We start from the raw sequence: 24,701 nt of genomic DNA on the forward strand, positions 1-24,701 counted from the left end.
GAACAATTTCTAGTGATTTTAGAACCTAGATTTAACATTATTATCATTATATTGCTATTTTAAAAGTATTTTATGTATATTGTTGGGCAAAATAGATGTTGTAAAATGTCAATAATTGTTGAACAAAACCACAGAAGTTCATTAAGGCCACAAATGAAGAAAATGTAGTTTCAAAAGTTCTTTGACAGGTTGAGCAAAATGGAAGTGAAATGCAAAAAAACACAAGACAGCTATATAACAGAGTACATGTTATACAGCACTGTGTCAGAGACTATATATATATATATATATATATATATAATTTGACTCTTGCATATACCTATGGTGAATCATGATATTTTATTCCTAAGAGGGTCAGAGAGATTAAGTAATTTGCTTCAGATTGGACAGTTACAGACTGGGAGGGTGAGATTTAACCCAGATCTATGTGATTCCAAAGCCTGTGCTTTTTCTACTACATTATTGCAGGGTATACATCAAATATTGAGAAGAAAGAACATCAGAAGCTAAATGGTCTATTTAAACCAGTAGTTGCTGCTCAGAAAATACATAAATATGCAGACCCTAAGTCAGTAATTTATATGTTCTTCATGCAAGAGCGATGCACTAAAGGAGAGAAGTGTAAGTTTTCTCTTAATTTCTGATGGGGAAATGTAAACACACCTGCATACATCTCCTTATATTGATGTTGGAGATAAAAATTTTATAAAAGTTGCCATTGATGACTGAAATTACTAAAGATGCAAACTAAAAGTGTAGCAGTGCAGAAAAGAAAAAACTCTAGTAGGCATGGGTTTTCATGATACTGTTGAAAGCAAAAACCCTTCAAAGCTTCCTTTGTGATACTTAAAAGCCCTTCTAAGCTTTGCACAGCCTTTTTATAAAAATTGGCCTTGAAAGGCAACGGGGTGACTCAGTCAGTTAAGTGTCTGACTGTTGATTTTGGCTCAGGTCATGATCTCGTGGTCCTGAGATTGAGACCAGTGTCAGCCTCCGTGCTGGACGCTGGGCCTGGAGCCTGCTTGGGATTTTCTCTGCTCCTCCCCACACTTGTACCTACATGCATTTGTTCTCTCTCTCAAAATAAGTAAATAGAAACATTTTTAAAAATTGGCTTTTGAGATACTAACTTAAATAGTTATGTTTCCTGTGGAAGTTGAGGGATAATGGAGATATTTTGAGGGTGCTAGGGCTCCCCTTCTCCAAGCCACCCCTTCACACTACTACTGGTTTTCCCTGATGACAAAATATTTTCACTTAGTTCAGTACTACTTTCTAAAAGTTGTGGCACTTGAAGTAATTGAGGTAGAGGGATTTTCCTGTTTTAATTTGGTTTATCTATATGTGATTATGATGGAAATTTAATTGATAATTCTGTATACCTGATAACAGTAAAAAAATATGTTTGATTTGCTGTAAAAGTTTAAAAGTTAATTTTGAAGCTTTTCTTTTTGTCAGAAATTGTGTTGATCAGTGACTTTGGTGAAGATTAAGAAAGTTGAAACGAATTTGCTGATGATATACAACTTCTAAGGTAAGCTAACATAATGATTTAATCATGAGTATAAATGTTGACATTGAAGATTACAGTAACATACTAAAATAAAACTTTTATAGTATATAAAATATATAAAAGGAATATATATAATATGCTAATTTAAATTTCACAAAGATTTCTGGCAGTATGATAGACCAGAGTTCTTGAATCACCCCCCCATCAAAAATGTAAAACACTAGATTTAATATTTAAAAAACCTTTATTATGAATGGATGAACCTATGAGAAAATAAGGGAAACTTTTTGTGGCTTGAAGCAGAACAAGCAGGTTGGAAAGTGCTGAAGTTGCTGCATACTCGGGGGATATGCATGGATTTCTGTTGGTATAAAAAGTTGTGCATGGAGAGGAATGGGGACAGGGAAAAATTCCTTGGGTTCTGCAGAGCATAGGAGGCCTGATCACAGACCTTGGAGAGGCATACAGCTCTTAGTGGAGTCAAAATCTCTCCTGCTGGGGTACCTGGGTGCTTCAGTTGGGAGAACATATAACTCTTGATCTTAGGGTTGTGAGTTCAAGCCCCACGTTGGGTGTAGAGATTACTACAATAAAATAAACTTTGAAAATCTAAAATCAAATCTCTCCTACTGCTTCCTGGTTACCAGTTCACATTCACTTGGATTTGAGGCCTTAATTTATATTATTTTCATGGTCACTAAATACTTATTTTCACTGTCTCCCACAAATGGAGAATTTTAATTTAAAATGGACCTTTTTAAAGGACCGATCTCTAACACTTTTCAATACCTGGCAGAAATCATTGTAAATCTTGCACAGAGGGAGTTATAAACGTTCTTGACAAACATTTGTTTGTTAGAGTATCATTATTAAAATTCTTAAAGCTCTTACACATTTTTTTTTTAAATCACAAAACATAAGGGGAAAAAAGTCAAAATGCCATGAGCAAAGAGCAGAAACCACAAACAACAAAAACAAATCTACAGAGGTTTCTGCTCTTAGAAATATCCAAGGGGCACTTGGATGCCTTAGTCACTTAAACATCTGACTCGTGATTTCGGCTCAGGTCATGATTTCACAATGGTGAGAAATCATGAGTGTGGAGGTAGGTTAAGATTCTCTCTCGGGCGCCAGGATGACTCAGTCAGTTAAGGGTCCGACTTCAGCTCAGGTCATGGTCTTGGGTTTGTAAGTTTGAGCCCTCTGTCAGGCTCTGTGCTGACAGCTCAGAGCCTGCTTCTGATTCTGTGTCTCCCTCTCTCTCTGCACCTGCCCCACTCGTGCTCTCTCTCTCTCTCTCTCAAAAATAAATAAACATTAAAAACGTTTTTAAGATTCTCTCTCTCTCTCTCTCCCCCTCTCCTTCTGCCCCTCTTGCACATGCATGCTCTCTCTCTCTCAAAAAGAAATATCCAAAACAAAAAATAAATATTTAATATTTAAATTTTTTTAATGTTTTATTTATTTCTGAGAGAGAGAGAGAGAGACAGCGTGAGCAGGGGAGGGTCAGAGAGAGAAAGAGACACAGAATCTGAAGCAGGCTCCATGCTCTGAGCTGTCAACACAGAGCCTGACGTGGGGCTCAAACTCACAAACCGTGAGATCATGACCTGAGCCGAAGTCGGACGCTTAACCAACTGAGCCACCCAGGCTCCCCAGTATTTAATATTTAATAAATAAAGGAGGGATGCTAAAACATAAGGAGTAATATAATTTAAAAGTGACTAGGCGTATTAAAATAAGAGCCAATTAGAATATCTGAAATGAGGGACACCTGTGTGGTTCAGTCTCTTAGGCACTCAACTCTTGATTTCAGCTCAGGCTATGACTCATGGTTCATGGGTTTGAGCCCCACGTTAGGCTCTGTGCTGACAATGCAGAGCCTGCTTTGGATTCTCCCCCCCCCCCCCGCCCCTTCCACTGCTCACTCTCTCAAAATAAATAAACTTAAAAGAATATCAGAAAGGAAAACTACAAGAACAATTTAGAGATTACATGGTATGTTAAATCAATATATGAGGCACAGTTAGAAAGAAACTGCATGGAAGACCATAAACAGAGAAAAAAATGATAGAAAATAAAAGATTTTAAGATGATCTAATCAAAAGTCCCAGAAAGAAAACATGAAAGGTTATCAGGAATATTAAAAATAGTCTTTTTATCTCTGTATTTATCAACAGAAACAGAATTAATTTGGGGAGGAAAAATTTGTCAAAATGATTTTTTTTAATGAAATATCCAAGGCTCTCTTTCCCCTTAATTGAATCAGAGATATTGCTATCTTATAGAAATACCATTTGCATCTAATTTGCTAAGTAGCTAAGAAAGAAAATACATTTTAAGAAATAAGAGAAAATAGATGCTGGGCCACCTGCTACCCATAGACCTTGTGGCCATGGGGCTTCTCTCTCCTTCTTCCCCAGTGGAGACCAGTGGCTTGACAGCACTTTCCAAAACTTCCTCTGTCTCAGTGAGAAACGGAACTAAGGTGTGGCACCAACCAAGTCAAATATAGCAGTACCAGGCAGGAATAATGGGAATGCATGTGTACTCTTATTAACACAGGAAGAGACAAAAGGAAGAGAGAGATGTGTCCACAAGAACAGACCCATGTACTATGAAGAAAGGAAAGTATGCCAGAGAAATGAGGGAAATGATTGACATTTCAGTTATTTTTCTTCTCCTTTACTGGAGAGACTGATTGGCTTTCATTCATTCCTCAACTACAAAGAATTCTCACCAGCTTCTCATAGAAGCTTCTAGAAAACCAGAGGAGTCCAAACCATTGGATTTCTGCTAGTATTTGTTGCTAGAAATGCCAGCTGGTTTGTGGTGTACTAAGAGGAATCATGAAAAAACATGATAGTTAACAGGGTGTGGAGCGAATGCAGACTAACAAACATCAAGCAACTCTCTAAAGGAGGCAGCTACAACTAAGGGAATTATTGAGTGATAACTATTATAAATGGAAAGTGAAAAAGGAAAAGTATTTGTTAGACAATATCAGTACTATTCAGTCCTGCCAGTCACCCAGCAAAAAACATTCAGCCCACTCGGCAGTTGTGTGATATCTCAGAATAAATTTCATGTATTTTCTATCAATACGAAAAAGTAAAAAGAAGAGAAAATATATCCAAAATATGAAGAATTGTGAGGATATCGTTTTATAAAAATGTGCAATTAGCAATGTTGACCACATATGAACCTAGAATTAATGAACAACAATGAAAATAAGAAGAAGTCTAAATAAAGAACTTTGGGGGAGACAAAGAATTCCTTTTTGCTGTCAGAAGAGTGGTTATTAAAAATACCTTTTAAAGCAATGTTTATGTCAAAATTCTTGAGGATTCTTGATTGTGGGAGTTAGCCAAAAATGAATTAAAACTATTCATAAACTCATCTGTTTAGAAAATATCTTTTGTGGTGCATATATCCTCACAAAATAATCTCTTCTAGTGAGATGTTTTTAGTATAAAAGATCAAAATTACAGTAATTTTGAAGTCACAATTAACCAAATGTTATTTCAAACATAATGCTGTACCAAACCATATAGCTGATATTAGTAAAAATGCCATAGGTTTGAACCCCACTGATACCACTGACAAGTTGGCATCTAAGTCAAGCTATTTATTCATTCATTCATTCATTTAGAGAGGGCACAAGTGATCAGGAAGCAAAAAGGGAGAGAGTGAGAGAGAGAGAGAGAAGCCGGGCTCACCTGGGGCTCCTTTTTTTACCCAAAGCAGGGCTGGAGCTCATCAGAAGTGAGCTTGTGCTCACCTGATATGGGACTTGAACTTACCAACTGTGAGATCATGACCTGAGCCAAAGTCAAATGCTTAACAACTGAGCCTACCCAGGCACCTTAAGTCAAGCTTTTTAACCTTTAGTTTAAATTTCCTTATCTGAATCTGCTATAGGAAAAAAAAAAGTATATATATATATATATACACTTTATATTTCTTACCTTTAAAGTGGAGCTACTGTAATAATATTCCTTTTATGTTCTTTTCGAGGATTTTATAGAGAACATGTATATGAACACTCTTTGATATTACAAAATGCTATATAAATAATGATGAGTATTAAATATTTAGAGGTTTTTGTTTAAATTTGTATACAGTTAAAAACAACTTTGAGGTAAGCCATTTCATTTCTGGAATTTAGGAATATATACTAAAACAGTATAGTTATAGTCACGAATTTTATATCTTTACTGTGCTTTTTACTTAACTTTTGCGGCAGACTATTGATGGTCTATGCAAAAGTCATACCAAACCTCCTACTTTCATGCCTTCTTCCCATGATTGAAGCTGAAAATGCAAGATACTCATTTTTCCCAGGCCCCCAGATGTTCACTGTTTTAAAAAGCAAGTTTTGGGGTGCCTGGGTGGCTCAGTTGGTTAAGCATCCAACTTTGGCTCAGGTCATGATCTCATGGTTCATGGATTCGAGCCCCACGTCAGGCTCTGTGCTGACAGCTGGCTCAGAGCCTGGAGCCTGCTTCAGATTCTGTGTCTCCCTCTCTCTCTGACCTTCCCCTGCTCACACTGTCTCTCTCTCAGAAATAAATAAAACATTTAAAAAAAAAAAAAAGCAAACTTTGAAAAGCAAGTTCAAGGCTTCCAGTCCAGAAAAGATAATATAAAATCCATTTTTCCATATTAAGTACAACTGTACCTCTGGAAATAACTTAAGAGGCAAACAAGAATCCTGAAAGACAAAAGAGAATTTTTGAAATTTAATGAGGAAAATAGTATAATTAGAAACCTTGGGACTAGAAAAACAATATAGTGGTAGGGTGGTTTATGACCACCCTGCCCCACCTTCACTTAACAGAGAAAGATGTTCTATACACAGCATTGCACTTTTTCTGTCTCTACCTGTAGCTGCTCCCTAAAGTTTTTTTGTTTTTTGTTTTTAAGTAGGCTCTGCACCCAGCGCAGAGCCCAGTGTGGGGCTTGAACTCATGACCCTGACATCAAGACCTGACATCAAGAGTTGGATGCTTAACCAGTGGAATCACCCAGGTGCCCCAATACTCTCTAAAGTTTTTTTTTTTTTTTTGGCTCTTTTTTGGTCTCTCTTGTACTCCATTGGCAGAATGAGTGACCCCCAGGTATATTGCTCTGGTTCTCTTTTCTTTCCGCGTTCTAGTTCTGTGTGTTCAAGTGCCCACAGGCATATATGCAGAAGTCTTGCTGTCACTTCAGACTTGTTACGTATCAAGCAACTGGTTATTCTGTAAAAAAATTTTTCCTCCTGTGATCGCTATTTCTTTTAAGATATTATCAGCCTACTCTTTCATGTAGAAAACAAGGAAATTCATTGTCATCTTGAGTCTTTTTCAATCACCATTTACATTTATTCAATTGCCAAGCCTATTCCCTCTGATACTCACATAGTCCTCTCATTCCCCTGCTGAGTTACCTTCACTGTCACTTAAGTTCATCAACTACTGTTTCTCTGCCCTTTTGGTTCTTATACACCGCCAAATTCATAATCATGAAATAGTTTTGATCACATCATGGCTGCTTTTTTTATTTTTTTAATTTTTTTTTAATGTTTTATTTATTTCTAGGAGAGAGAGAGACAGTGTGAGCAGGGGAGGGTCAGAGAGAGAGGGAGTCACAGACTGAAACAGGCTCCAGGCTCTGAGCTGGCAGTCAGCACAGAGCCCGACGTGGGGCCCGAACCCACGAACCACGAGATCATGACCTAAGCGAAAGTCGGACGCTTAACCGACTAAGCCACCCAGGCGCCCCACATCATGGCTGCTTTTTGTCATGACAAACAGTTGTACTCATTGGCCTACCCTTAAAGGCTCTCCATAATTTGGCTCAAACTTGTTTCTCCATTTTACTACTATCATTCACATAGCATTTGCTTCTGATAAACTAAGTTGTTTGTTATTTACATCTTGAACTTCCTAAACCATATCATACCCATCATTCAAGACTGAATGCCAGTGCCACCATCTCTGTGAAACATTCTCTAATTCCTCAAGATATACATATTTTTTTGGTTCTGAATTTTTATGGTATTTCATTGGTCTTTTCCTTTGTGATTCATAACTTTTTGCTTTACACTGTATTTATTTTTGGTACATGTCTTATATCTCCTATTAGAATATAAATTCCTTATTCCAACATATGGACCCATAGAGCAGATTGCCTTCAGATGTCTGGATGAATGAATCCTGTACATATTTTTTAGTTTGTTTATTTATTTATTTATTTATTTATTTATTTAAAGAGAGAGAGACGTGCGCACACACACAAAGAGAGCAAATTGGGGATGGGCAGAGAAAAGGAGAGATAATCCTAAGCAGGCTTCACACAGCACAGAGCCCAATGCAGAGCTCAAACTCAGGAATCGTGAGATCACGACCCGATTCAAAATCAAGAGTCAGATGCTTAATCAGCTGAGCCACCCTTGCACCCCTCTGTACATTTTTTTTAAAGATTTTATTTTTAATCTCTACACTCAATCTGAGGCTCAAACTCACAACTCTGAAATCAAGAGCCAACTGAGCCAGCCAGGCGCCCCTGAATCCTGTACACTAAAGTGATAGAAAGTTGTAATAGAGCCTTGCCCTTCCAAAGTCTTTAAGGCTATTAAATTTAGCTGTATAGTTTGTGTACTGTCCAAAGACTCCTGCTGAGGGAGTGACTGGAGCCTGAAATCCAGCTCACATCTACCCTGGTGCAGGACTGCATCTGTCTAGAGGACAGGGTACTCATTCTTTGAGTACATGAAAGTTCTATTTGCTGGTTAATCTATGCATCTGCTTGACTGCAGCTGTCCCTTTTTCTGACTCTTGTCAAAGCATCATATAAGCCAGTAGCAACCCTGAAAGTACTGACAGGATTAGTTGAAGTTCCTTATGAAAACCACTTTGTGTCTCATGGAAACTATCCAAAAGTTATTTGTTGGAATCAAAGGTATGGATTAATCCAGTGTACAATAAGGCTTTATAGAGCATCTCCTTGATAACTTGCTATCATTTTCAAATTCACACTTCCAGAACATTTGAGCTTGTTTGTCATTTTTACTGAGATCATGTGGCTAATAGTCCCATTTCCCTGGCCCCCACGTGAAGTCTACCTTTTGGTTAGGGTAATCTGATAGGAGGTAGACATTTTTTGTGTTGTTGCTCTGGTGTCGTAGTTGAGCCAGTGATAGTGGCTTCTGAAAGTTTTTCTACTTGATTTGAGGGTTAAGTCTTAGAAAAGGAAATTTATTGTTTAAACTCATTCCATTTTACTAGTTTTCTAGTTTACTAAATTGTCTAGCTATTTACTTATGTATGTGTGTAATATAAAATTTCCATTATCCTCAGAGACCGATGGAATATTCCTACTTAAATATATAGAACAAAGCTTAATTCATGTGGGCACAAGGCAAGCAAATGATGACACTAAGCTAAAATCCAAGGTTTCTGTATTATCCCTATCCCATGCTTTTCTAAAATGCTGCATCCAGAATGCTTTTGCAATTATTTAGGTCTGGTTGGTATATAAGACAATTTAAAAAGTCCTCAGACACATAGTTACTGGCTTATTGGCATGTGGGTAGGTCTATCTCTGGAGCACCTAGCATCACACTTTGTATCTACTAATTGTTTAATAAAGGAAGTTGATTACACACTGCTTGTGAATCATCCTGGGAATCTGCATCATTCCAGAGTAGTGACAGGACAGCAGTGGACTGACGTACTTTTAATATGTGCTAGAGTTGTTTTGTATTTTATGAGTGGAGAAGCGTCTAACATTTAGAATTTACCTAAATGCCAGGCCCATATGCATATGATTTTACTTGATTCTCGCAGCCGATCCTGGCACTGTATTATTATCTCCAATTTAAAGATAGGTTACTTATATACAGTCAGTTTTCATTCAAATCTAGGTCTGCCTAATACCAAAGAGACTATGGGCCTATGAAACTAGCTGCTTGATGTCTGAAGAATATTCAGAATAGCTTATCACATAAAGGCCTTCCGAGGCTATATATCTATGTCTACTTACTGCTAAATATATTTAGTGTACGGTATACTACCTTAGCCTTAAGGAAGCAAAGCAATCAGTCATTCTTTGGACTGGTGTGGTAAGTCTTTAATGCTGGGGCTGAATATTGCAGCTGCCACTGCGGCTTGGAACCAGCAGGGGGCCAGAGTGGTGCTGGGAAGAGAAATACCCTGAGTTCCTCAGCTTTGAAAGTCTGCTTCTGGTGTTTTGGAAATATAGCCAATAGGAGTAGGAGTGTCACCTAATTTTTGTTATTCACCTTCCGCCCTCCTGAAAAACAAAACACAAAACAAAACAAAACAAAACAAAACACCCAGAGAAATGGGAAGCAGAGTAGTGTAAGAGAGAAACCAGAATAAATGAGCTTTGTTATCTTGTTGAAGTTAATTATAAGACCTTTTAAAGATTTCCAAATTTGGCCAAGCAGTAGCAATTAGAACAATTGTGGGTTTTTTTTTTTTAATTCTTTATTATTGAAGTATGGCTGACATACAGGGTTTTATTAGTTTCAAGTGCACAACTGGAAATGTGTTTTTCATTCTGTCAGTTAAATTTCATTTCTGTGCAATGTGGATACCTCTAAATTATTTCTCCTATAGTATTTCTTCTATATTCTGCTTTTATGAAAGCAATTTGAATATCTTTAAGCAACTTCCCAAGGCCACAGTGTTGATCATGTTTGAAATGGAAATTATGAGAAGGAAGAATAAGAGATATCTTGGGTAGCATGACCAGCTCCTAAAGACTTTAAACAGGTTCTTTACTTTGCGACTCCTTTATTGGCTATTAAGTCTTAAGGCTATCAAAGAATAAAATGTAATTTCTGGGTTGCCTAAAGATGTATGTAGCTGTGATATTTTGTATTTATACTGTGGTCTTTAGGAATAGAAAAAAACAGAAACAAAAGAGTGAATGAGAAGTAAAGAAAATAAGTGAGAATAAGAGAGAGGTAAATGCCAACTAAAAATGCCAAAAATCTGTAGTTACTCAATTTAGCAAAATTGCAACAATAAGTCCATAATACATTTTAGCATACTTGAACGCATACATACATATATGAATATACATCTATGTACATATGTTTTATAATGGTAAATGTAGTAGTCATTTCTGCTTTACCACTTGTTTTCAAACAGGTATGTTCCAACATGATTGATATATTGGGGAGCAGTGTGAGCATTATGCACTTTCCTTGTTTGCTTTTGTGTAGTTTCATTTCTGAGAAGCACTATGTGAATGACAAACCACCCTGCTGAACCAAGCCACATAGAAATACACAAAATATACACATGCACACATTTCACATTTTTTTAAATGTTTATTTATTTTTGAGAGAGAGAGAGAGACAGAACACAAGCAGGGGAGAGGTAGACAGAGAGGGAAATACAGAATCTGAAGTAGGCTCCAGGCTCTGAGCTGTCAGCACAGAGCCCAACACGAGGCTCAAACGCACAAACCATGAGACTATGACCTGAGCCAAAGTCGGACACTTACTTACTGAGCCACCCTGGTGCCCAACATGCACACACTTCAAACACTGACCAGCAATCTCTCTACCACATATTATGAGTCATATCCATCTACATTTGGTTTTAAAACTCCCCAGCTGATTTCAAATAACCCTATTACCACTATTTCAAAGTAACTTGCGACAACTCTTTTTAACATCCATCTTCATAAGCAAATGGCAGGTCTTTTTCAAAGTAAATTACCATATTTATTATGTTTATGTTTATTATTATTTATGTACTTTTAAACCATTTAACATGTAAGATTCTACTGTTTTTATTAGGTTCCTACCTTTTCTAAAAAACAAAAAATGTCTGTGAAGAAGTTTTTGAATATTGAGTTCCAACTCCCCTGTACCTCGATACTTGTCTCTTCAGTGTGATCACAGCCCTAAGCTAAATGAGTATGGGCAAAAGTAGGGAGGCAGAAAGCATGAGAAACATATGAAGGAACCTAGGAGAAGATATGGTTAGGAGATATGAAAGATAAGATGAGAAAGAAAAGATGTGTTCAGAACCTAGGAGAAGCCTGAAGACCCAAGCATCTCTTCTCCCTTGGGTAAAGATAACAGTCAACCCCAGAATACAAAGAAACCTATTGGGATGCATCCTGGCTATAACGGGGCAAGTTTACTCTCATTTATTTGGAAGAAGCAGTTTAACCAATTTAACCCCCAGGTCAAACTGAGACAAAAATCCCAGCAGCAAGTTCAGATTCAACAATTTCTGACTTTGATTAATAGAAAACATGAAGCAAAGTGATTAAAGCCAAGGAGAATCTAAGATAGTTGTGTTGTTAGATATTTAAGTCTGAGAAATAAAGGCTTGTGACTTCCCATCCCCTGGAAACTCCCAGACTACTGAATGTAATTCCAAAACAAGTGGACTGCTTCAGCCAGAAACCTGCCAGTCAGGAACCATCCATAGTGATCTTCTCAGTGTGATTTTGGGGGATGGGTGATACGGGAGATTCTCCCAGAGATTAGAGACTAGAATCAGGGACTAACAATTTGGTAACTAAGGAACTCACTTCCTTTCCCAGACAGGGAAGGTTGCTCTTCCTGTCCAACAAAATATCATATATATTATGGATTGATGTTTCTTTATCTCCCTTTTTCCATGTAGTATTTATTGCCATTGTCCATTTTTTTTTACTTTGCCTTATTATTAGATGTCTTGGTGTGGAGGGTGAGCCATAGGATGATAATGAACAGAGATACTGGAGCTGGAGGCAGTAAGCAAGTCTGAGTAAGTGTGAGCACACTGTTAGTCACATGTGAAAACCTTGCTTAGTGTTAGGCAGGTTTGAAAGCATAGATGTAGGAAAGTATAGATTGTTGAAAGTATAGATGTAGGAAAAAGGTGTGGATGCTGAGTGAGCAGTTTGAACTTCTTTATGGAATGGTTTTATGTAACACATAAATGTAACAGTGAATCCAACTACATATGCTTTGAAGTTCCTGTAGATAATCAATATCCTGAAGATAACAATCTTCCTGTAGATAATCTCACCCAACATTTCACTTGACTCTTGACTTGAAGTTGCTCTTTCAGAGTGAGCCTCATAATTCTCCTTTCTCCTACCTCACAGGCCTGTTAATCTTCAATCTCTTTGCACTAATGTTAACACACTCAGTAGCCAAGGTGGTTAATAAGTGGGCCTGTTCTTATGCATATGGTTATTAAGTTGGTTACCTGAACTAGCAGGCCCAAAATCATTTTTCAGGTTTGATGTGGCTTCTCTTCTTTTGAGATTGTGGGAGCCAAGGCCATGTAATCTATTCTGCCGGATAGGGAGAGTCCAATTATGAATGAAGGCAACACAAAACAATGCAAAAAGAGAGAGAAAGAGCTCCAGTGACCTTGTTTAAGCTTTGGCTGAAGTTAGCTTTAATCCAGGTCTCTCAGCCTTGGCACTGTTGACATTTTGGGTTGGATAAATCTTTGTTGGGGGAGAGGATGTTCTCTGATTTTCAGATGTTCATAGCTTCTCTGGCCTGTCCCCACCTAATGCTTTCCCCGTTGAGAACCATTGTTCTAATCCTAGGCTTTTGGCTTCATGATCCTTAATTTCTTTTTTTGCTAAACTTATTTGCATTGGGTCTGTCACTTGCAGTCCAATTGTTTTAGTTAACTTTCTCCTCCGGTTTTTATATGTAAATGAAAATAAATGTATTCATTAAACAAACAACCCTGAAACCAATAAAGTAAAATTAACAATAATTTAATTCAATAAATAGCACTAAATTGCCAATAAAGCAATCATGAAAGTATGTTATTTGTGTTTTGTATTTCACATGTTAGAGTCTTGATTTGTTTTAATCCGACAAATCAGTTTTTGTGTCAATTATTGTTACTGTTGACAGTAAACACTTTTTAAACCACCAGTGTGTTATTTTGATGGACTAATCAATTTCATATGGTGCCTTTAAAAACTCTGTGACTAATTACAACACTTATAACTAGTGAAGTGTTGCAGTAGATATGTATCAAGATGGAATCTAAATCTTACAATACTCAATGTGAATGTGACTACAAAGGTAGAGAAGGTATTGAAATTCTGCATAGCTACACTACCACATATAGTGATAAATAATTTTTCCCACCACATTTTTGTATTTGAATCATTGTAGAATCATTGCTTATTTTTGGCCATAACTTGATCTATAGGTATCATTTCCATTTTTAACTTTTCCCCTCTGCTTTTCTCAATAGCTGAAACAGCTCCCTGGCACTACATTATTTATAGGTTGTTAAAGTCTCTAATAATAAAACAATTAAAATCTCCCTCTGTGGAATTTTTGCAATTGTGAATTAACAATGTAAAATAGAAGTTTTGATTTTGTATCAGGTAAACTGATTCAACATTTCGACATTGGAACTCTCTAACATAATGGTAGTCGTATATGCTTAAAAGTACATTACAAGTTGAATTAGAAGTTAACTGAAGGGGCTCTTGGGTGGCTTAGTTGATTAAGCATCTAACTCTTTTTTTTTTTTTTTTAATATTTTTATTTATTTCTAGGAGAGAGAGAGAGAGAGATAGCATGAACAGGGGAGGGTCAGAGAGAGAGGGAGACACAGACTCTGAAACAGGCTCCAGGCTCTGAGCTGGCAGTCAGCACAGAGCCCGACGCGGGGATCGAACCCAGGAACCGCGAGATCATGACCTAAGCGAAAGTCGGACACTTAACCGACTAAGCCACCCAGGCGCCCCTTAAGCATCTAACTCTTGATTTGAGCTCAGGTCATGATCTCACAGTTCCTGAGATTGACCCCTGCTTGAGACTCTCTCCCTCTCTCTCTCTCTGCTCCTCCCCTGCTTACACTCCCTCCCTCTCGCTCTCAAAATAAATAAACATAAACAATTTTTAAAAAAGAAGCTAACTGACAAAAATTTATTTTTTATTTTTTTAAGTTTATTTATTTTGGGAGGGAGAGAGAGGGAAAGAGCGAAAAAAAGAATGAGTGGGGGAGGGGCAGAGAGTAAGGGAGAGAGAGAATCCCAAGTAGGCTCCATATGGAACCCAACACTGGACTCAAAACTTATGAACCACTGTGAGATCATGACCTGAGCAAAAACCGAGTGTCGGATGCTTAACCTATTGAGCCACCCCAGAACTCCTGCAAAGAATTATTTAAACTTCACTTATTAGTTTTATTGTTAGAAATTTGTTGTTATTTTGAATCTATGATAGGTGTATTGAAAGATAAACACATCATTATTTTAATGTGTTTTGAAACAAGATTTTTATGTAAGAGAAGATGAATATAAAATTTAAAAAGTGGAGTTGAAACTGTAATGTTAGACATAAACTAATGATATTTTTTTAAACATATTTTCTAACTTTGATCACTGAAGGGTCTAGAAGCAGTGACATCCCAGTAGCAATAGTATGACTGGTACCCAAACTTCACCAAAAACACTAGAGCTCCCTAGAGAAATAGCTCATTCCAGATCTGTGACAGAGTGAATACAAAGTGAGGCTGGGACATTCTGTTGAACTAGAAAGTAATAAAAACTTGAGGAGTAATGGAATTGTATCAAAAGTATGCAGAAAGTATCTTGAAGGGGCTTCCACTGACCATATTTGGCGAAATTTGCACACTTATTATAAATACCTCTTTTATATCATTGCATATCCCCTAGGATTCACTTGTCTCATTTCAGCTTTATGCAAACTCTGATGTAGGTGGGACCATACATAGCTTCATTTCCTGCTGTTCTGCAAGCCCCTTGCTTTTTGCAGTGTCCACAGGGAAGACTCACACATAAGCACCCTGGAGGTACAGAGGAGTTAAACTCAAGTGTATGGCAGTTAATGCTTTTTTGGAAAACCCTTTGATCAATGGAAAATGAAGCCAGTGAATAAATTTTTTTCTTTCTCTTTTCCCCTCACACCTTAGCGGTGGTCCTAAAGCACTTAAATGGCTCTTAAGAGGTTCAGTCTGACAGATTAAATATGTGGCTAGCTTGATAATGCATACTGTGATAATTGGCTCTCCCTCCTTTATTTTATTCCTCTTGTCCCTCACCCCTGCTCACTGTGATTGGATTACTTTTAAAGCTAATATTACATGAGGCTTTTTCTTCAGATTCTGCTTTTTTGGAGAACCAAGCTAGAAGGATGGCATCAGAAAGAATAGTGCATGTAATTTATTGAAACATTGAACATATGAAGATATTTGAACCATTTTGAATGATATCCAAAAGAAAAGAAAGACTTATCTCACCAAAAACAGCCTTTTATTTGCCACCATTGGAAGCGAATGCTACCAGCTTTTTACTCTCAGAACTGGCAATTAAAGGAAGAGAAATAAGCCATTATCATTCTTTTTCAATTAGAAGTATAGTTGAGGAGAAGCTCTTCCCTACAAAACAATGCCAGCCAATATAGCAGAAAGAATAGAATTTTTTAAATGGCCAGTTTTCAACTCCTGATGAAATGATTGACTCAGGCTAGGATCATCAGTGAAGACAAATTCTTGCAGGAAGTGTTAGTGGAGAACTGCATATTGTTGCACGCATGTTACAAATGATCACTCTATACCTTGTTAGCTAGTTAAAAAGGACAGCAAGTGTTTTCAACAAATAAATTTATTATTATTACCTTAACTCATAGTAATACCTTAATTATTACTTAATATTTTAAAGCTTTATTGTATTTTTCTGTTTTATTTTTTTGCATGCCTAGTAATTTTTGACTGGATGCCAGACATTATGAATTGTATACTGTGTGCTAAATTTCTAAAAATTCCCTTAAATATTTTAAATCTACTCTAGGATGCAGTTAATTTATTTGGAAAGAATTTTAACCTTTCAAGGCTTATTTACTTGTAAGCCCTATAAGGAAGTACTAGAACAACTTTAAATCTAGGGCAAATTTGGTCTCACTGCCAAAGCAGTATCCTTCAGAATATTCAACCCAACTTTCCATATATTATGAGATTTCTTCATTCTGGCTGTTGGGAATGGGAACTATTTCCAGCCCTGTGTGAATACTGGGAATTCTTCAGCCTGATTCTTTCCATTGGTTCATCTCTTGGCCTTTGAGAGTTTTCTCATAGACGTGTTAATCACTTCTCAGATGAAGATTTGAAGAGAATCCTCTCCAGTATCTGGGACTCTTTGCAACTCTCTCCTCTCTGGTATTCTGCCCTGTGGTTTTAGGCACATTGGCCTTCTTGAATTCTCAACCCTTGTCTCTTTAACTCAGGAAGACTGCTATGTTCTGTTTGGGTTCTCCTTCCTACTCTGCTGCCTGGGGCTATTACCTTGTTTGTTCCCTTCTCTCAGGGGTTACTGGGCTGAGCTGCCTTGTATCCAGTGTCTAAAAACCATTGGTTTATATATTTTGCCCAGTTTTTAAGTTACATAAGACAAGAGTAAACTCAGTCCCTGTTTCTTCATCATATCCTGAAACAAAAGTCACTATAATTGTACTTTTTAAATAATTCAAGTAATTTTAGAAGACTGTACTTAAAAAAATTTTTTTTAATGTTTATTTTTGAGAGAGAGAGCAAGAGACAGAGTGCAAGCAGGGGAGGGACAGAAAGAGGGAGACACAGAATCCAAAGCAGGCTCCAGGCACTGAGCTGTCGGCATAGAGCCTGACGTGGGGCTAGAACTCACAAACTATGAAATCATGACCTGAGTCCAAGTCAGACACTTAACCTATTGAGCCACCCAGGCACCCTTAGAAAAATGTACTTAAATTTTTTTCAAGTATTAATAGCGTTGGTTAAAGAATATTTGCTTATCTCTTAAAAATTTTTTAAATAATTTTACCATCTTGTTTTCAGAGGATGAAGTTTTACCATTTCTCCTTTGGAAATTTATTGATTTTTTTTGTGGCTTATATATGGTCACTTTTTGTGATTTCTTTGTATGCATTTAAAAAAATGGTGTTTGGTAGGAATTAAATGTAAACATACATACAATCATATGTAGTCAGTCTTATTATATACTTTAAATACCTTGTCTTTATTTTGTGCTTTAGAACCATAGAATGATATAATGTCTCTCCATGCTAAAATGACTTAAAAAATGTTTACCTCATAGTTATTATAAGCACCATCCTGACAAATTCTGAATATCTTCAGGTATACCAGAACTCTTTGAGTATAATCTTGGACTCAGGAAGATATGAGGCACTTAATACCCCTTAGTGATTTATGATAATATCCATTTTACATTTTATTTATTTATTTTTACCTTTTAGAGAGAGAGTGCAAGCAGGGGGTAGAGAGAGGATCTTAAGTAGGTACCGTGCTCAGCATGGAGGCTGACATGGGACTTCATCCCAAGACCCTGGGATCATGACCTGAGCTGAAATCAAGAGGTGGACGCTAAACTGACTGAGCCAGGCAGGCACCCCTCCATTTAACATTTTTTAAAAGTAGGGAATAAAACTCTAAGTTTTATAAAACTACAAATCAAAGGAATAATTGGCAGACTAATTTCTCATCATCTTTGGTGCCTATTTCTCAGGTGTTAAGAACCAAATTATGTTATAATATATTTAAGTTTAAACGTCTACTTTAAATGAACCACCATAAGAAATACATATTTTTGAATACAAATATATGTGTATGAGGGAATATTTATTAAACATATGATATATATAGATTAAGAAATAAAGCCAAGCTTAATTTGCTTTTTTCTTAAGGGTAATAAACAACTATTTATAGATTAAAAAACTGTTTTTAAATGATTTTTTTAAATGTTTATTTATGGTGGGGGGGGGCAGAGAGAGAGGGAGAGCAAGAATCCCAAGCATGCCCTGCACTATCAGAGCCCGCCACAGAGCTCGATCTGAGGAACTGTGAGATCATGACCTGAGCTGAAATCGAGTCGGATGCTTAAGTGACTGAGACACCCAAGTACCCCTATAGATTTTTGCTTTGCACTTTATTTAAGCTCATATTCTTAGGGATGCTTTAGTTCTGCAGAGACTAAGATTAAAATACAGTAGGTCTACTGACTCTTGTCAGTTTTGTAATTGATAGGTCTGTTATCAGAAGAGGAGACCGAGGGGCACCTGGGTGGCTAAGTGGGTTGAGCATTCGACCCAACTTCAGGTCAGGTCACGATCTCACGGTTTGTGAATTTGAGCCCTGCATCAGGCTCTGTGCTGACAGTTCAGAGCCTGGAGGCTGCTTCAGATTCTGTGTCTGCCTCTCTCTCTCTCTGCCCCTCCCTCCCTCTCTTGCTCTCTTTCTCTCACTCTCTCAAAAATATATAAACATTTTAAAAATTTAAAAAAAAAGGGGCGCCTGGGTGGCTTAGTCGGTTAAGCGTCTGACTTTCGCTTAGGTCATGATCTCGCGGTTTGTGGGTTCGAGCCCCGCATCGGGCTCTGTGCTGACTGCCAGCTCAGAGCCTGGAGCCTGTTTCAGTCTGTGATTCCCTCTCCCTCTGATCCTCCCCTGCTCACGCTGTCTCTCTCTCTCCTAGAAATAAATAAAACATTAAAAAAAAAAATTTAAAAAAAGAGGAGCCCAAAAATTTTTATTGGAAATGTGAAGTGGTAAACAACCTGAAAGTCTTTGGGGCTAAGGAAGTGGAACAGAAAACCCCAAAGCAGGCTCTGACTAGTATTCTCACAGGGTCAGCGTATATTCCAAGCTGAGTACATATGCCATCTAAGCCTGTCACCAGCCATCCCACTCAGCTTTCTACTTAATTCTTCATTCTCAATTTTTGCAGAGAGATCCATAATTTTAAGATATTTTACCTTATAATTCTACATGTGTAATAATGAAAAATTGTTTTGTAATAGTCTTTAGCCTTTTAAATTCTCATTGAAGAGATTTATTCATCCTGAGCAATGTTCATGTATGTGTATGTGGAAGGAGAGGGGCTTCTAAACAAAGTAATTATATTTGGTTTGCACATGAGTAGTATAAGCTTTTGTACTTAATATTTTTGGGGTCAGTATGTTTCGATGTTCTTTGTAATTTTCCCCTTTATAACTACAAATGTTTCTAAGTTTCAAAATATGTAGTGTTTTAAAATATAGTAAACTTCCACAAAATTACACTTAAAAATAAATTATGACTACTCTAATTTTAAAATCTTCCTTGCTTTTTAAAATCTGAAGATTAAATTCATAATACTTGAGTATTTCCTTGCTACTCTTTTATTATGATTGGGAATCAGCATCTTCCCTGAGAAACTAACATATTAGCAGATGAATCTGTTATTATCACTGTCAACACACCTTTGTTAGAAACATTTTTAAACAGCATTTTGAGGCCAGTTTAATCTGGACAGAACCCCATACGCCAAAGACTATAGGACTTTAAAGGAAAAAGATGTGATGAGAAAAATATTTTGTTTATCTCTAGACTCTTGGGAAGAGGGAGTAAGATTTAAATTTGCCTCAGCTTAATTGCTTTACACACATTCTTGTGACGCACAGTTGGGAGGGGGGAAGAAAAAGAGGGAGCTGTTACTGTGTGGTATGTATCTAAAAGAGTGCATTTGAAAGGGAGAGGAGAACACAGAAGCAAGCTGGTCTGACCAGAAACAGAACTGCCTCTGACAGATTAAGAGACAAGCGAGGCTTGGAATCTGAGAGCAAGCAAAGAGAGTGGAAATTTACAGCTGCCCTGTGTGAGTGTTCAAGTGATCGTTTTCTGCTAACGTTTTCCGGTGGTAACTGTTACTCTTCAGAGAGAGAGAGAGAGTCAAGACGGGAGTGTGGAAACTCTTTTCTCTGCAACGCTTTGGTAATAGGAGGCACCCTCTATTAAATGGAAGATAAAGCTACTTCATGTAAAGTGCTTTGAGCCCGAGAGAGCTGTCTTCAGCACCTCACCATGTGTCTACTTTTTGTTGCTTAGACAAGCCTGGACATTTCTATAACATTTGGTGAGTATCAGCCAGGTTATCTATACCAGTTCATAGAAATAGGATTAATATGGTAAACTTTAGTTTTAGTAACGGTTTTACAGTTATTGATACATTCATTTTAAATTGTGTTGTTACCTTTTTTCTTTGTGCATGATGAACTGCTGTTACTAGGAGAGATTTAAAAAAACAACAACTACAAAACAATACTTCTCTGTTGCCTAAGGCACTTGAACCATTACCAACTATTCTGTGTCCATGGAATATCTTATTTTGGAAATGGGTTTTTATTTACAGAGAGTTACCAAAAATAAAATAGTGGCAGTATACCACTTTTCATGTTTCTTTTTCAACTGCATAAAAATTTAAGAGTTACCTCTGTGTATTGTCACTAACTTTAAAATGATCAATGTGATGTTTGGTATTATCAATTATTATAATTTACACCCTTCTCTCATAATTCAAATGGAAGGGTTAATAATAGCATTATTTACAAGGACATACAATTTAAATGTTGATTGCTTCTGTTAGATCCACTAAGTGACACATGAATTTTTCCCAAATTCTGTAATGAATATAAAAATTAGACAGCATACTTCTCAAATTTACCATTTGATACAAAATGGATGCACATGGATTTCAAAATAAGGATTAAAACAGTTAGTTTGTTCTATAGCTGATACCAAGCTCTCACATAACATTTTTGTTCTGCTGAAGAACTGTTATAGGCAGATGCATATATGTATACAAGCAATACAGCAGAAAAAAGAAAAATAAACTCATAAAATATGTATTCACATTCCAAGAAAAACTTTAATTGTACAACCTTAACATAGGAGACTGCATACTAATTTTTTATATGTCTTTTTAAAGGCATCAGTGGAAGGCACATAATCATTCTTCTGTGGAAGGAAGGAAATATACATTGTTAGCTGCTAAAGTGAGTCATTGCATAGAGATGCACCATTCTAGGCAAAGTTTCTAACTTCCTCTCTGCCAGCATCAAAAAAATATGTCCTTAGTGATTCAAGTGAGTCTTTTAAGCCAGAACAATTCAGCTGAAATGAAAACTTCAATACTGTCAGTAAACATATCAAAAGGGCTTATACCCTAGACATACTATGTAAAGTGGTGTATTTCCTCTGTGTGTGCAGAAGCCTGTAGAACAGGTTTTGTTTTGTGGGTTTTTTTTTTTTTAAATGCCTTTGACCTATGTATACGAAGAAACTCTGATGATCTTTGGAAACCTTTTCTGGACCAGCATCTTGCACTTAAAGTCAAAAGTAAATACAATAAAGATAATATCACAAACCAACCTTTCTTCCTTACTGAAGTTCCCATACTCGGTCCATTTTAGACCAATGGAAGATTTGCACACAGCTTCACAATTGTCAGAGTAATTTTTTGTTTTAAACTAGTAAGTCATTGGTATTACCTTGGTGGTGGCACCATTTCTTAAGCCCATAGGAATGTAAATATAACAATAAAGATTAAGTCATTCTCAGTTTACAAATGTTTTGTGCTTCAGAAGTTTATTGTGAGTGGGTTGTTGGGAATTTGGGACCCATCTTCCCCGGAAAATAATTTAATAAATGATTGACTTTTATTATAACCTGAGAATATATTATAGTCACAGTATAAAAAATCATTGCCACTCTGAAAAATACTAGGAAATCAAGTCTAATAATGAAACTAAATGGAAAAACAATTCTGTTGAATAAGACATTATTCTTATTTATCTTAGATATTAATGCTTGAAGAAAAACATTTAATGAGTTGAATGGCTTTTGGGAAGGATGCTTAAAATAGGATTTCTAGGTACTTTTGAGAGCTTCCAAGATTGAATGCATACCTTTATGAGATCTCATCTCATGTTAAGATTAACGATTTTTGTTTCCCTTGCCATAGGCATATTTCTAGCCCTTGCTTTTATGCTTATCACCCATTTCTGAAGTCTAGCCCAGTGGCACATAAGTAGGTACCTAATGACTAGTTACTAGATGAGGACTAAACTTTTCCTTTAGTTCACAGAAATGGAATTGAGGAATTTTTCTAAGATATCCAAAAAAGGAAAGGAGTTTAGGGGCACGTGGTTTTTATTATGAGAAAGATACGGCCTGATAAGAACACAAAGCAATATTAGTACAGAATAGGCCTAACTATTAAGGGAAAAAGGGAAGACCTTGGTATAACTGAGTGGCAGCCCTGAGTGAGTAGGATGGTGACAGGGAGAGGCAGTTTACAAGCTTGGTATCTTGAGTACATGGGGACATTCTAAAGTAAGGTGTCACCTTTATGTATTTGCATAAGTGTACCGGGACTCATATGAAGAAATGTGGCCTATTTGGAAAACTCAAATTAGGTCTATCCAAATTAAGTTTAGTTACACTGGTCCTAAGAGTTTCTCTAAAGTGCTGTAGTACAAAATTTAAAACTTGGTAATGTAATAAATATATATAATGAAATAACACAGGGAATGCAAATTACACTTAGATGATTTTTAGTGGCAGAACAACCTTTCCATTTGATCAAGAAATTCTTGATTTCAAAAACTATAAACCTTGTCTTAATAATAATATCTAACCGAAATTAGACGATTGTTATGTATAATGTGTATGTGCTTACAGGAAAGACTTAAAAAAAAGTCAATTTTGAGTTTCCCTTGATAATTCAATTGTAAAGAATAACCATTTGTGAAATTCAGTGAGATCTGATGCTTTGAGTACAAGTACTAGTTTTTGAGAATACGGACCTAGCTTCAGACCTCTGCTATAAGTTGAGATTATGAAATTCTAGTATAATATTATCACTGACAATCATTAATCATTAATAAATGAAGAAAATTTTAGCTCTGACAAATGCCTGAATCTGTCAACAGAAACATCACTATAAGCCTAATGAATGAAGTTACTGGCTGTTTTTCCTGGAATAGTAGTCTAGTAGGTTATGATTTATAATAACAAATAAATTAGCTGTTGTATGTCTTCCTAACTTCATGTACTAATTCTATTTTTTAAATTATTTCACTGGTTAGAGTGCAGTAGAATTAAGGAACACTTCCCAAGGACATCGGTCTCTCTTATAAAAGAGTTTTTATTCTGATGTAAGTCTGACCAAGGCTTCCAGATGAATGAGGATGCATAAGAAACTTCTCACAAGTTTTCCATTTCTGTGTAAAGTGTCCAGTTTTAGAAAAGCTCTCTCCTTCAAACTCTGTTAATAAAACATATAAAAACAAAATCATTTTTAGTCATTTTGAACTGAGAAAAAGAATAATCAGTGAAAAGTCCTTATTTATACTCTATTGTCTACAGAGTTTCACTCATTTCTATAGGTTTTCAGGTGAAAATTTAATTGTAGTGCCTAATTAAATTTAACATATGCATTTAAAAATAGAATCATTAAAGAAGACATTGATTGGAAAAGATTTTGACATATATCATATGCTTTATAATGGATTTGGCATCCTAATATGTGTAACTAGAATCATATGCTTTGTAATTTATTATCTCTGTGAAGGCACTTCTAAATTATGACTTTGTCAGGGGAAAAAGGAACTACTTGGATATGACAAATACAGCAGAACCATTAAGTATACTTCAAAAATTTTAAATATATATTAAATGTACCCATTTAAAGAAAACAGTTCAGTGAATATTGACAGATGTATATACTCATGTATATACATTAATTTTTAAAAAAGAATCTTGCCAGATTATCTGCCATAGATGCACTTTGATTATATCATCTCTATCTGTAAGTTCTATTTGGAATACAGATAAAAGAATGCTGACTCCTGAACTTTTGTGGGTTTTTTTTTTTATAGTTTTTATTTATTTTTGAGACACATAGACAGAGCTTGAGCAGGGGAGGGGCAGAGAGAGAGAAGGAGACATAGAATCTGAAACAGGCTCCAGGCTCAGAGCTTCCAGCACAGAACCCAATGCAGGGCTCAAACCCCCGAACCATGAGATCATGACCTGAGCCGAAGTCGGACACTTAACCGACTGAGCCACCCAGGCTCCCGTGTTTTGTTTTTTTTAATGTGGTGCTAAGTTTATTTAATTTTTTTTTTTGTTTAGTTTAAGAGAAGGTACTTAAGTTTAAATTAGTTGAATAATTTAAATTAAATAAAATAATTTAAAAATAGAATTAACACATGAAGCTAGGAAGATATATAACTGCTAAGTTAAAAGTTTGGTTACTTTTTATGGTTTTACCTATGGAAATCTTGAGATTTTTCTTGGCTTCAGAGATGAATTTCTCACTTCCTTAAACTTTTGTGGGAACCCTTTGA

General features: G+C 36.3%; 1 protein-coding gene across 2 annotated transcripts in view; it reads left to right on the forward strand.

Annotated features, from left to right (window-relative positions):
* The first annotated feature begins 508 nt into the window (after positions 1-508).
* The window catches only part of CAB39L (calcium binding protein 39 like), a 91,451-nt gene continuing 67,258 nt past the window's right edge, over positions 509-24,701 (forward strand). The window contains exons 1-2 of one of the 2 annotated variants that reach the window (XM_039252171.1): positions 509-621; positions 1,459-1,534. The gene's annotated coding sequence lies outside the window, so the exon portion shown is untranslated. Of the gene's footprint in view, positions 622-1,458; positions 1,535-20,035; positions 20,426-24,701 lie in introns of those variants that run through there. The other variant, XM_039252170.1, reaches the window with a different exon arrangement.

This window comes from Hyaena hyaena, unplaced genomic scaffold (assembly GCF_003009895.1).
Source record: "Hyaena hyaena isolate Hyena2069 unplaced genomic scaffold, ASM300989v1 scaffold_410, whole genome shotgun sequence".
NCBI classification, from domain to species: Eukaryota; Metazoa; Chordata; class Mammalia; order Carnivora; family Hyaenidae; genus Hyaena; species Hyaena hyaena.